At 45.3% G+C, this 15,035-nt stretch overlaps 1 protein-coding gene across 9 annotated transcripts in view; it reads right to left on the reverse strand.

Moving 5' to 3' along the window:
* Positions 1–11,412, reverse strand: part of LOC135055432 (microtubule-associated protein tau-like) — a 151,291-nt gene extending 139,879 nt beyond the window's left edge. For 3 of the 9 annotated variants that reach the window (XM_063959493.1, XM_063959492.1, XM_063959485.1), the window contains exons 1-2: positions 11,263–11,408; positions 10,378–10,592 (exon numbers count right to left, since the gene is read on the reverse strand). The gene's annotated coding sequence lies outside the window, so the exon portion shown is untranslated. Of the gene's footprint in view, positions 1–10,377; positions 10,593–10,718; positions 10,798–11,157; positions 11,223–11,262 lie in introns of those variants that run through there. The other 6 variants (XM_063959494.1, XM_063959496.1, XM_063959486.1 and 3 more) reach the window with 6 other exon arrangements.
* Between the last annotated feature and the right edge of the window lie 3,623 nt (positions 11,413–15,035).

Below are 15,035 nucleotides of genomic sequence, written 5' to 3' on the forward strand. Positions count from 1 at the left end.
TATCCACCCTAGGGGATGTTTCCCAGCGTGACCTATCCTCTGGCGGGAAAGGGTACGCCATTAGTAACCTCTTAGAAATTACCAGCTTTTTATCAGGGGAAGCCCACGCTTCTTCACACACTTCATTTAACTCTTCAGACGGAGGAAAAGCTACTGGTAGTTTTTTCTCTCCAAACATTATACCCTTTTTTGTGGTACCGGGGGTAACATCAGAAATGTGCAACACATTTTTCATTGCCTCAATCATGTAACGTGTGGCCCTACTGGAAGTTACATTAGTCTCATCGTCGTCGACACTGGAGTCAGTATCCGTGTCGACATCTGTGTCAGCCATCTGAGGTAGCGGGCGTTTTAGAGCCCCTGATGGCTTTTGAGACGCCTGGGCAGGCACAGGCTGAGAAGCCGGCTGTCCCACAATAGGTATGTCGTCAAACCTTTTATGCAAGGAGTCGACACTGTCGCGTAAGTCCTTCCACAGCACCATCCACTCAGGTGTCGACCCCGCAGGGGGTGACATCACATTTACAGGCATTTGCTCCGCCTCCACATAAGCCTCCTCATCAAACATGTCGACACAGCCGTACCGACACACCGCAAACACACAGGGAATGCTCTGACAGAGGACAGGACCCCACAAAGCCCTTTGGGGAGACAGAGAGAGAGTATGCCAGCACACACCAGAGCGCTATATAACACAGGGATCCCACTATCAATGAGTGTTTTCCCTTATAGCTGCTTTTTTATATATATATCACATATATATATTATCTATACTGCGCCTAAATTTAGTGCCCCCCCCCCCCTCTCTTTTTTACCCTTCTGTAGTGTTCAGACTGCAGGGGAGAGCCAGGGAGCTTCCTTCCAGCGGAACTGTGAGGGAAAAATGGCGCCAGTGTGCTGAGGGAGAAGCCCCGCCCCCTTTTCGGCGGACTTTCTCCCGCTTTTTCTGGAATACTGGCAGGGGTAATTTTACATCTATATAGCCTCTAGGACTATATATGATGTATATTTGCCAGCCAAGGTGTCATATATTGCCCTCAGGGCGCCCCCCCCCCAGCGCCCTGCACCCATCAGTGACCGGAGTGTGAGGTGTACATGAGGAGCAATGGCGCACAGCTGCAGTGCTGTGCGCTACCTTGGTGAAGACCGAAGTCTTCTGCCGCCGATTTTCCGGACCTCTTCGTTGCTTCTGGCTCTGTAAGGGGGACGGCGGCGCGGCTCCGGGAACGAACACCAAGGTCGGGTCCTGCGGTCGATCCCTCTGGAGCTAATGGTGTCCAGTACCCTAAGAAGCCCAAACTACCACCTGTTAGGTAGGTTCGCTTCTTCTCCCCTTAGTCCCTCGCTGCAGTGAGTCTGTTGCCAGCAGATCTCACTGTAAAATAAAAAACCTAAATATACTTTCTTTCTAGGTGCTCAGGAGAGCCCCTAGTGTGCATCCAGCTCAGCCGGGCACAAGAATCTAACTGAAGTCTGGAGGAGGGTCTTAGTGGGAGGAGCCAGTGCACACCAGTAGTCTAAAAGCTTTCTTTATAGTTGTGCCCAGTCTCCTGCGGAGCCGCTAATCCCCATGGTCCTTACGGAGTCCCCAGCATCCACTTAGGACGTTAGAGAAAAGTATTTCCCTTTGCGTTAGGGACATCTTTCACCTTATGTAACAATGATGACTTGTAATCGTTATCGGTTGGTGCTTTGGTAAAACCTCTTTTAGTACCCATGTTGATACCTTTCCCGGCTGCTCTAACCCTCCCCCCAACTTCTCCCCCATTTCGTTTACTACCGCCATCCCCACTATTCTCACTGCACGCCCCGTAGTTTCTAGCTAAACCCTCCCCCCAGGCTCCTAGTTTAAAATCTTCTCCAACCTTCTAACCATCCTTCCCCCCAGCACCGCTGCCCCCTCCTCATTCAGGTGCAATCCATCACGACAAAAAAGATGGCGCCTGACTGAGAAGTCCGCCCAGTGTTCCAGGAACACGAACCCCTCTTTTCTGCACCAGTCTCTAAGCCACACATTTACCTCCCTAATCTCCCTCTGCCTCCCTGGACTAGCGCGTGGCACGGGTAATATTTCAGAGAATATTACCTTAGATGTCCTTGCCTTAAGTTTCTTGCCTAATTCCCTGTAGTCTTTCTTAAGGACATCCCACCTTCCGCTGACTGTCATTGGTGCCAACATGCATGGTGCCCAGCCCCTCCCAACAATCTATCTACCCGGTCCACGATGTGCCGCACCCGAGCACCCGGGAGACAACAGACTGTACAGCGATCACGGTCCCGGTAGCAGATTGCCCTATCTGCCTTCCTGATGATAGAGTCCCCTACCACCACAATCTGACTAGGTACCTCACTATATTTTGTCCCAACTCTGCCAGAGGGGCCGCTCCTCTGGATGCTAGAGGAAGCAGTCCCCTCCGGCACCGTCATACACCGTCATATGTATCTGGCACTGCACTATTGGGGGCATATGTGTATCACGTCCCATTTTAATTGGCCACACCCATTTTTTGGCGCACGCACTCAGTACCTCTAAGGGGCATAACTACTGGCAGCGTAATTTTTAAGTTGATAATTTTTGTATGGCCCCCGAAGGATTTTCTAAATAACCAAATGTCCCTTGGTAAAAAAAAGGTTCCCCACCCCTGATTTAGAGAATATTACATGAAACATTTTCTGTCTTTATTTGGTATATTTTCCTATTTAACACTCTTTAAATACCTTTTTATTCTTTGGGAGGGATGTACCAGAGGTACTACATTATGTCCTGACATTTTTACATTAAGATAAGACTTTCTTCTACTTTTCACCTAGTCTAGATTTGCAAACTAAAATTTGCGTCAACTTCAACTGAATTAACGAGGATTTCTAATTAAATAGTAAAAAGTTTTCAGCCAACTCGCGGCTAATTGAATCTCCCCCATGTGGCTAACTAGCGTTTGCCCATGGCTTCGCTCGCGTGGATGTCTGTTATTGCTCAGCGGAACAAATTTTGCAAAGACAGTAGTGCCATCTAATAGTAATATTGTGATTAATATTTTCTATTGTTCTCATTGATCACAAAAGTTCTGTGTAAACAATATTTGCAGTTATTCCTTCAGGGATTAATACAAAAAGATGCTTGGGGTTACTATTGTGTGAGCAAGCCACGTAAAGCTGCCCATGGGAGAACCAGCTGGTCTTGAAATCTACGCATACAGCCATGAGCGTTTCCCCTACGACTTGTTGATCGTCATAGCGAAACAGATGCTTACAGGAAACTGCTGGCGCTTAAATTGAAAATAAATATTGTTGGGGATAAGGGTATACGTGGTCTAAACACAGTCTCACCTGTGCCACACCCCGTTACAATCTCTGCCTCAATTAGGTTCCTCTGCAGAGCAGTCACTTGCTCCCCTCCCTTATGTCACATCAAGAACATACATACCTCAGTTTCTTTCTAGGTCACTAAGATATACAATATTGCAAATGCGATACAAATTCATCCAGTAGTTGTTTTACGTGATGCCGAAATAAACACAGACAAACAGACAAAAATTCAGAAAAAACATTTTTGTCTCCATATTTCATAAACAGTTCCTAGAAGTATATTTCTAAAACAAAATTGCTATGTACAGAAACAACCTTTACAATTTTATTATATGTATAGTTTAGGATTTTGGACCATACAGTTCTCTATTTCTTTATGTTATTGTATCGTAGACTAATGTGACTTGAGGAACGGAGGATGAAAAAAATTATAACCACTTATAAGGGGTTTATTCATAAAGCAGAGAAAAGCCCTTAGCGGAAAACAGGGCTTTTCTCTGCTTTGGGATACTCACAGAGCGGGTTACTGTGGAGAGGTTCCTGACCTCTGCAGCGGCACCCCACCTCACTCCATGCCTGAATCGCCTTACCATACTTTAGTATGGGAGTGTGATTCATGAAAGGATGAAAAGCTTATCTTTCCGCTTCTCCATGGAGTTCAGACTCGCCATCTCAGGACAGCATAATCTGAACTGCAAAGCAGTAACTGCAGGGAAGCTCAATGTTTCCTGCTCTCTGCCCGGCACTAGCTCCGCCCCCCCTGAAATCCCAGCAGCCTCTGCACAGCCTCCCGAGACCTCAGAGGCTGTATCATGCACAGAGTGACCAACCGGCTGACTACAATCTGCGCAGAGGGAATCGCAGCTGAAGATGGCACCACTGGAGCCCAGGATACCGGCTTGCATCACCGAAAAGGTGAGTATACATGAATTGCTACTTATCAAAGCTATATATCGCATCGAACTGATGCGATGTATAGTAATAACAATTCACTTTTCGATTTCTATATGAATAGACCCCATAAGTACTAAAAAACATTACCATTCTTTAAGTATTTAATTAAATATAATATAGCAAGATAAGTCAGACTAGCAAAGGCATTGAAGTCAATTAGAATTAACTAAGGTCTCACTACATAAAATGTGATGCTATATGACACTCATGTTAAAAGATGATGAAAAAGACATGGTTATGGTACCCATCTGATGACATACATTTCAGAAAGACTGAGAATATTTGAGAAGTGATGTACTATACAGTATACAGTGTCACAAAAATGAAATAGCTTGCCTTTCTCTTCTCCTAACTGTACACATACATGCACACACAAGTCAAAATGATTAAGCAGTGGATTATAACGGCATATGTAATCCTGTGTGTGACCCTAGAGTACCTCGCTCTGAAAACAGGGGCACTGCCACACACACTGGCTCTAGAACGCAAAAAAAAAATCATATTTTATTAGTAATCCTTTGAATCAATCTTTTGACAAAGTACTGAGCTGATGTGAACTAGATTTTATCAATAAAAATATTAGAAGATTGCCATGCAAAATGTGAGCACAATATATCCTTATCTCACTGCTTCAACCCAGGTTATTGCCGACTTGACCCGAATTCCGTTCACAGCATCAGGAGAGCCGGATCCCCTGCACTTGAAGACGATGTAATCTCCAAGCACCGTCAAAAGAGTTCCACTGCACCCTTGTGCGCATGCAGGCCCGTCATCAAGGGGAAACGGTGGGTACTCCAGTCCCGGGTCCTGACTGAGAGGGGGCCCGGGTGGCAGCAGGCTGTGAGCCCTTCGGAGCTCACGGACCGGCAGCCAATCAGGAGCTGCCAGCTCCTGATTGGCTGCCAGTCCGTGAGCTCCGATTGGCTCGCGGCCGACTCAATAGAAAGAATACACACTGCTGCTCTGTGTGCCTCCGTGGCTGCCTGCCCTGCCGGTGCGCACCGCGCAGGCAGCTGGCCTGTTCCCGCAATCCTCATTGCTGCCACCCGAGACCCCTCTGGTAAGCTTTGGGGGAGCTACGGATCGGGGGGGCCCTTCCAAGTTTGTCAGTCCCGGGCCCCATCATTTCTGATGGCAGCCCTGGCCGCATGAATGGCACCAACCCGGGAATAACCCAGGTCGGTGTCGCGTGTGAAAGGGGTATGACTCAGTTTGGAACCGTGTTCCAAATCCCGGGTCCAACCCAAGACTTTGGTCTGAAAGGGGTGCTAGAAATCTGATAATCCAGTCATCAGAAGACTGTTGTTAGCCTCTGTTATCACACAAAGTGCAGACAATTTGGGAACTGAGCCATGCTCTATAATTTGCATAGTTGCCTTATGGCACAAAGAGCCATTTGAATTACTCATATCATGTCTCATAGCTTACAAATTGACACAGAGTGGGCTAGTGAAAGAAATAGCGTGTAATCACCACTGGCGCCACACCATGAGTGACTAAAATAAACAGAATAAAAACAAAGTACTTCTCTCTTGTAGTGCTCAGCCTCAATAAATGTTTTGTATATGCGGAGAGAAAAGCATGACAAATATACTGCAATATTGTCACAAACAATAACACAGAGCTACAAAACTGGAAACACGTTAAGGTTATTGAAGCAAGTATGACAGCAGTGGAGCAGTACCTATACGGACATCAGCAGTTTTCGGTTTGTAACTGTGGGGTATTCCGGATTCCTACCTTCCTACTTCTGGTATGGGGCTACCTAGCCATTTACTGCTTGCTTAAGACTGCTTACTTCACATTTGTTTACTACATTACTCATGCTCAGAGTTATATGTAGATATACAGTGCTCTATTATACAGCTATGTTGTGTTTTAATAAATTTTGTTCTTGTTTGTGACAATGGGGGTAATTCCAAGTTGATCGCAGCAGGATTTTTGTTAGCAATTGGGCAAAACCATGTGCACTGTAGGGGAGGCAGATATAACATGTGCAGAGAGAGTTAGATTTGGGTGGGGTGTGTTCAATCTGCAATCTAATTTGCAGTGTAAAAATAAAGCAGCCAGTATTTACCCTGCACAGAAACAAAATAACCCACCCAAATCTAACGCTGCTAGTTACACTACTACAGTTTGTCTGTTTCTCCAGACTCCACCCCAAACCTGCCCCTAGTCACGCCCCAATCCCAGCCCTAGTCAACCAAGCTGCAAATATTTTTGCGCATGCGCAAATCATATAACTAGTTTTTATCATTGAATACTTTTGATGCAATGGTTAGTTACCATTGCATCGAAAGTTTCAATGGTGGAAGCCCAGCCATCATTTGATGGTAGGCTTCCGATGTCCATCACTACGTGTAATATACCATAGGCTGCTTACCAAGTTGCGCTGGGGGAGTTACTCACCTGCTTTATTTTATGACACAAAGTGTGTGGCCATTAATTATCGTGCTTGTTGCTGCCAAATAGACTGGGTTTAGCCGTGTAAAGTGGCTAAACCCGTCTAAAGTCCGGGTTAGATCGCCCAAACCACAGAGTTTTCGTACATCTCTGCTCATAGTGAAGCTGAGGCAGAACTGAACACAAGTCAGCTCGAAATAAATGCAGATTTTTGCCAGTATGAAGCGCTGTATGCATCTCTGAAGTCGGACAACCCTTATCTGTATGTTAACAATCATTGATGATTTGCTAATGATGGTCAAAAGTTTTGCCATCGATTGTGGATATTCAATTGCAATTGAAAGCAGACCGGGCACCAATGTTTTGGTTATTTTTCTTCTCTGCATCGGTGGCGGTGAGCTAAGCCCCACAGCTGGTGGCCTACTTAGCCATGCCCCTTCTCTGATTGGCCTGCCGTCCACCATTTCCCAGATCAGGACAGTCCATCGATGTGTGCAAACCATCAATGTTCCCTATTCAATGTTCTAGATTCTGCCAGGACAATCAACATTTTGGGAATTTTCATGTATAGTTACAACTCACACGGTTCTTTCCACCTCTGCCAGAAGCACTCATCTTGCACAAATCTTACACACACACACAGACCCACTAATTTCTTCAAAACCTGTAATCACACATATAAAAGATAATATAGAATAACTATATTTCTTCTTAAAATTTCTAGCTATCTACTGGAAGGCACCAGCAGAAAACATGCTTCAGCACATGTAATACAAACTAAAACCAGGATGATCCTGCGCAGGACAGGTTATATGGCAGAACAATAGGCTAATACAAATGACATAAAGTACAGGTGGGATAACAGAAATAAACATACCAGGCAAACGGTCACAAGGTGCCAATACAAAATTGCGTTTTATGCAATGCTTATGTAGTCTAAAATCCTCTCCTGATATATAAATAGAACAAAAGATTATGGGGGTAATTCAGACCTGATCGCTGGGCAGCGATTTTTGCTGTCCTGCGATCAGATAGTCGCCACCTACAGGGGGAGGGTATTTTAGCTGTGCAAGTGTGCAAACGCATGTGTAGCAGAGCTGTACAAACTGATATTGTGCAGTCTCTGCGCAGCCCAGGACTTACTCAGCCGCTGCGATCACTTCAGCCTGTCCGGGACCAGAATTTACGTCAGGAACCCTCCCTTCAAACTCTTGGACACGCCTGCATTTTTCCAGATACTCCCTAAAAATGGTCAGTTGCCACCCACAAACCCCTCTTCCTGTCAATCTCCTTGCGATTGCTTTTTTCACACCATCCCGTAACTATGCACTGATGCCCAGTGCAGTTGTCTGACGCGCCTGCGCATTGCAGTGCATACGCATGCGCAGTTCAGACCTGATCGCAGGCCGTGAGAAAACGCAGCCTAGCGATCAGGTCTGAATTACCCCCTATGTGTACTAGTTCACAAAATGATGGTTAAAGCCAGATGTCACACCTGTCTGACCATTAAATAGATGTAGATATATACATATACATACACACACATATATTTATATAAATATAGATATATCTAAAAAGGTAAATAAAATAAATATATATGTATATATATATATATATATATATATACTCGTATATATACATATTAAAATGATTGACACCTTGTTCATTTTTTGTCTGGTTGGCAACATGTCAACCCTGATTACATATGCACAGATACACAGTTTAATAACTTTGCTTAGCACATAAAATAATACAGAGGAGGTCTTGAGGAGACTGCCATTGTGTCATATAATGTTATAAAGAATGCTAATTTCATGAATCCTCGTGAGGAACAATATAACATTTTTACCTTTTCACCTCCCATTCTGGAGGGTATTGAACAAACGTTCAATCAGAGATGCATATTAAACAAAATTATTTTATTAGCATACACACAACAATCTGATGATGTGGTGGCGTGGATAGAAAGCCTAGAATTAAATTATCTGGCTGTTGTATAACACAAAGAAAGAGAAAATGCAATGCCACAAAAAGGGACGAGAGAGGAGACACAGTCTGTCCCCTTGTGTATTCTAGTGGGGGATGGAAGCGGGAACAAAACACTAAATGGTTTGGGAGCGTAAACTACCAACAGATGTGATGGAGGGGCTCTGTATACTGAGCGTTTGGGGCTGGGAGAGAAACAAAAGCCAGGATTGATACAGCAAGGGAGGGTGCAGTGTGGACTGGTGTGTGTGGGAGATGGGAGAACATCTGCAAAGTGGGGAGATACTGTGCTGCAAGGGGTGTGTCCAAGCACAATATCATGGAGAAAATATTTTTAAAAACCCACAAAATGGTACAACTGCATCTATCCTGCCATAAGGACAATTATTTGCATGATGTGAGACTATTTAAACAAATTGGCAACTAGATTTGGCAACAAGGTAGATAAAATGAAACAACTTGCCCAGCACTCCACATTGAAAGGTCTAAACCAGTGTCTTTAACCACTAAAGCACCAATGAAGGAATACAAAGAAAAAAAATGCCCCCAAAAGCAGCATTGGTACAGAGCTGGCACATTTTTAAATGCACAGAACAATGTGAAATTCCTGTGCCCTACCTACCGCACAGTGAGGGCATGCATTGCCAACGCCCCACAGAAACCACGCTACTGATGCCAAGTACTGACAGAACAGGAGGTGATTTGCACAGGACTGACCCATCCATATTCAGCTTTTACTGTGCTACATTTAAAAGGATTATGTCACCCCGCTGTGAAAGCACAGGCTCCAGTTCCCATGGATTTCCTTGCATCTCAATGAGCTCAGGAATGAAGGAATATGGCCAGGAATGGACTGGAATATTGTAAGCTCTATCCGTATGTCTGTCATTAAAAAATTATATATAAATCATATTTTGTACATTATGCTATTGTTTTAGTAGAGCATGCATGAGTACCGGAGTTATGTTATAACCAATTTGATAGGGATATTTAACAATAATTCTGCAGACACAATATATTTTAATTAGACAATGTCATTCCAATATAACCCTCCAACATACACATAATGCAGCACAACATACTACATGCATGTGTGATATGCACTGTGACAATGAACCACTCCTGTGACAAAGATGCAAATGAGAGATCGCACTACCACACCTCACACCACCATGTGCTACCATTGTGCTAGCAACCATATACTCTGCCAGCTTTACCCACTGCTATTAACTTGTTCAGTGCCGTGGTGAAATACCACCGCCTATGGGAAGGGTTAATGCAAGTCTCAAAATGACATCTTCTTAAAAATACTGCAGCTGTAAGATGCTCCTGGGATTCCCCCCTCTTTGTTCTGGCTCTCTAACCAGCAGATAAAACATCATGTTCATTTTAAATACACATGTGTGAGTAAACGTATATCAAACACAGCAAATACTATCATTTTCAGGAGGGGTTTCACCGATGGGATTACATATGTATGCATGTATGATGTGTGTGTGTGTGTGTGTGTGTGTGTGTGTGTGTGTGTGTGTGTGTGTACACACGACACACACACACATTCACACACACATTTGTAAGAATATAAATGGGCTGCTACACAACCTTACCTACATGACAGAGACATCATTTATATTACATGCATGCGAACCAGCACTGCATACAAGATGCATCCTACGTAATGATATTTTTCATCTCATAGCCTTGTACAGATAACATGCTACTGGGTACCTGGCCGGTGCAGTCTTGGCGGTGTTGGTGCCTCCTTGGTCGGCAGAGCTGCAGGAGCACAAGAGGCGGGAGCGCGCGGCGGGGGCGCGCAGGGGAGCTGTCAGGAGAGCAGAGTCACGTGAGGGAGGGTGCTGTCAGTCTGTCACTGACCGGAGGAGAGAGGGAGACAGAGCCGGAGGCTGAGCCAGAGAGGACTGGAGTAGACAGCAGGATACCTGCGATGAGAGAGACCATTAGTCACCACCCTCATGTTGCTCCTCCATCTTACTATAATAATCATTCAGAAGCGCACCGTACTGTAACGCACGGCGCTGTACTGTCACACAGTGTGCTGTACTCACTGTAACACACGGCGATGTACTGTCACACAGTGTGCTGTACTCACTGTAACACACGGCGATGTACTGTATGCAAGCACTGTACTGTACTGTACTGTCACAGTGTGCCTATGTGCGAGCAGCCGGGCACAGCAGTACACGCGCAGTGCCGCCGGTGCCCGTTATGTTCCCCACTCACACCGTGCTGTTATACCCCGGGGGCCATGCTATAACGCTGGTGACATCACGGCAGCCGCCGCCGCTGTCGCTGTCTGCTGCACAGTGTGCAGTGATGGGGCATGCCCCGGTGCCCCAGGGTGCAGCTGCTGAAAGAGACACCCGGGCACTGTATGCAGGGCAGGTGACAGATGGGCAGTGGCCCAGTCACTCCCTACATGCAGCGCAGAACACACAGTAGCTGCGGGAATAAGTGACCCTTAACGGGTAACGTTACCACCCACACCTCACCGCCCCGCCCCCGGTTCACTTCACATCAGCTCTGCAGCCCCGGGAGAAGCCCCCTTCGGCCGGGGCTATATGTAACGCTGCTGCTGCGTATGTGACTCACCCTAGTGCAACCCCGCTCAGTGTCACTAATGGTGAGAGGTGGAGACACAGACAGCAGCGTGCCCGCGCCCTATTCTGAGCGACACCCGCTGCTACTCGCACTCCGCGGTTGCGCGTCCCCCTTCGGGGCGGGGCTACTGATGAGCTTCCTCTGTCTCTGCCGCGGTAACGCGCCTCTCTGGTCCTGCTGCTGCGGCTGGTTACCGTGGAGACAGGATCAGCAGCAGCCTCCATCCCTCCCCCTCCGGCTCCTTTGTGTGAGGGATTTGTCTGAGACGCCCTCCTTCACAGGAGACCCTCTCCCCGAGTGTCATGTGAATGCCATAAGCATGTACCTGTAACACACGGAATAGGACAGATTGCAATGAAAAACTAATGCTTGTACAAAGGATTATTCACCCTATGTAGTTTATATATCTATATATATATCTATATATATCTATATATATCTATATATATATATATGTATGTATCAATCACAGGTGCAGATCCAGGTTTTATAGATTTGACCCCTTCTGGAAATCATTATTAAAAACATCATATTCAAGAAACAGGTCATACATAATGTACCAAGAGGCACCATGTAGCATGTAACCTGCCTAGATATATTAGCACAGCAGTAAAGTGTATCTGGAAAATTGTAAAAAAATGTTGAGTATGACCTTGAATGGTTTCAGAAAATGAAAGTCTCACAGATCCATAACTGCAACCGGCCAAGCTTCATTTTATAAATACACACACGTGAATAGATGTGCATGTGTGTGTGTGTTTGGGGGGGGGGGGGGGTAAATATTTCTAGGTTTCAGTTGTGTGATTGACATGCAGGATAAGTTCCTCAAATTTAGCAAGTGATTGGGGTTTCAGTCACGATGTCAACATTCAGAGGGTGGTATTCAATTCTTTCCACCCCCTTCCACACCTGTTCTATTTCTGCTGACGGGTGTCGTATCATCATTTCAGCTCGCTACCCCCAGGGTAGCGAGGGCACCCTAACCCTTTACGCAGCTAAACCTGATTATTGTGGGCGCAATATGCGCAATAACAGGGCTCACTTTAGAAAGGAGATTGGGCGTGATATATCATTTGAATACCGCCCAGACTGTTGATAATAAAAATGGCAACACCATAATGTCAACATGTTCTGAATGTCGATATTCACGATTTTGATATGTTCAGAATGTCAACAGATAACATATTGACAACCACAATGTCAACATTGACATTTTGACATTTTCAAAATATCAACATATTCAATTAGGGTTGGACTGCAATTAGGTTTAGGGTCAGATTAGGCTGCAATTACTTTAGGTTGCAATTAGGGTTAGGCTACAATTAGGGTTAGGGTCGGATTAAGTTGCAATTAGGGTTAGGCTACAATTAGGGTTAGGATCGGATTAAGTTGCAATTAGGGTTAGGCTACAATTAGGGTTAGGGTCGGATTAAATTGCAATTAGGGTTATGCTACAATTAGGGTTAGGGTCAGATTAGGCTGCAATTAGAGTAAGGCTAAAATTAGGGTTAGGGTCAGATTAGGATGCAATTAGGATACAATTAGGGTTAGGGTCGGATTAAGATGCAATTAGGGTTAGGCTACAGTTAGGGTTAGGGTGAGATTAGTATGCAGTTAGGGTTCGGATACAATTAGGGTTTGGGTGAGATTAGGCTGCAATTAGGGTTATGCTACAATTAGGGTTAGGGTCGGATTAAGTTGCAATTAGGGTTATGCTACAATTAGGGTTATGGTCAGATTAGGCTGCAATTAGAGTTAGGCTAAAATTAGGGTTAGGGTCAGATTATGATGCAATTAGGATACAATTAGGGTTAGGGTCGGATTAAGATGCAATTAGGGTTAGGCTACAGTTGGGGTTAGGGTGAGATTAGTATGCAGTTAGGGTTCGGATACAATTAGGGTTTGGGTGAGATTAGGCTGCAATTAGGGTTATGCTACAATTAGGGTTTGGGTGAGATAAGGATGCAATTATGGTTAGGATACAATTAGGGCTAGGGTCGGATTAGGCTGCAATTAGGGTTAGGCTGAAGTTAGGATGCAATTAGGGTTAGTTTTAGGCCAAAATAACAGTGACAACATTGTGACTGTCGACATTCACAATGTCAATATACGTCTCTCCCATGTATAAAGAGGGAAAAAAACAGAACATGTGGTAAGAATACTGGATAATTTTTATGCCACCCATTGCAAGGTATAAATCTCCACGGCACTCACCTCAAATAGGTGAACTATGTTCCCATAAAGGGTTCTTTGGGCATCTCAGAGTGGTTTTAAAAGGCTTGATCAAAGAACCTTATATTATTCACCGGGGTTTTTTTCTCCCATTGTTATAACCAATAAAGTGCAGCAAAAGTGGATATACAAATGTACATGTAACACTTATTGGTTGTCAAGATCGTGAGCCACGCCCCCATTTTCGGCACTGTGGGGGCATGCCCAGCACTCTGTGAGCTGCTGGCATGCCCCCTCTCCCTCTGTCTCTAGTGAATAAACGCTGTGCGCACAGTGTCTAGTCACTGCTGCTCTGCTAAGCAGGGCAGTGAGTTGAGGGAAAGAGAGAGATACAAACTTAAAGCGCTCCTATAAAAACCCAAGTTTACGAACACACACCCAGTGGGTAATTAAAATCAATTGGTCACATACACTGGTGTTTCAAGAGATGAATAGAAATCCAACGTTGGTTATAGGCAGGTGGATCTAATTCTCATATAAAATGTAAGACAAAGAAAAAGTGCAATAGTGCGATTATCCTTTTAAAAGTGCCTGAATTTATTTTAATATTGCACTTACACCAAGCAGATGAGATCAGTAACATATAAAATAGATCCTCATTGGCAGTACAGCAACAAAGGACTGGATGATAACAGTCCTTATAATATCCAGCGCTGATATCAAACCAATGCAGCTAGACCTCGTAAAAGATAAACAGCAGAAGAAAGTGCAATAGTGCAATTATCCTTTTTTCTCTATCGTCCTAGTGGATGCTGGGGTTCCTGAAAGGACCATGGGGAATAGCGGCTCCGCAGGAGACAGGGCACAAAAAGTAAAGCTTTAGGATCAGGTGGTGTGCACTGGCTCCTCCCCCTATGACCCTCCTCCAAGCCTCAGTTAGATTTTTGTGCCCGGCCGAGAAGGGTGCAATCTAGGTGGCTCTCCTAAAGAGCTGCTTAGAAAAGTTTAGCTTAGGTTTTTTATTTTACAGTGAGTCCTGCTGGCAACAGGATCACTGCAACGAGGGACTTAGGGGAGAAGAAGTGAACTCACCTGCGTGCAGGATGGATTGGCTTCTTTGGCTACTGGACATTAGCTCCAGAGGGACGATCACAGGTACAGCCTGGATGGTCACCGGAGCCTCGCCGCCGGCCCCCTTGCAGATGCTGAAACGAGAAGAGGTCCAGAATCGGCGGCAGAAGACTCCTCAGTCTTCTTAAGGTAGCGCACAGCACTGCAGCTGTGCGCCATTTCCTCTCAGCACACTTCACACGGCAGTCACTGAGGGTGCAGGGCGCTGGGAGGGGGGCGCCCTGGGAGGCAAATGAAAACCTTTTTTGGCTAAAAATACCTCACATATAGCCTCCGGGGGCTATATGGAGATATTTAACCCCTGCCAGAATCCATTAAAGAGCGGGAGACGAGCCCGCCGAAAAAGGGGCGGGGCCTATCTCCTCAGCACACAGCGCCATTTTCCCTCACAGAAAGGCTGGAGGGAAGGCTCCCAGGCTCTCCCCTGCACTGCACTACAGAAACAGGGTTAAAACAGAGAG

Source organism: Pseudophryne corroboree, chromosome 3, assembly GCF_028390025.1.
Source record: "Pseudophryne corroboree isolate aPseCor3 chromosome 3, aPseCor3.hap2, whole genome shotgun sequence".
Taxonomy (NCBI): Eukaryota; Metazoa; Chordata; class Amphibia; order Anura; family Myobatrachidae; genus Pseudophryne; species Pseudophryne corroboree.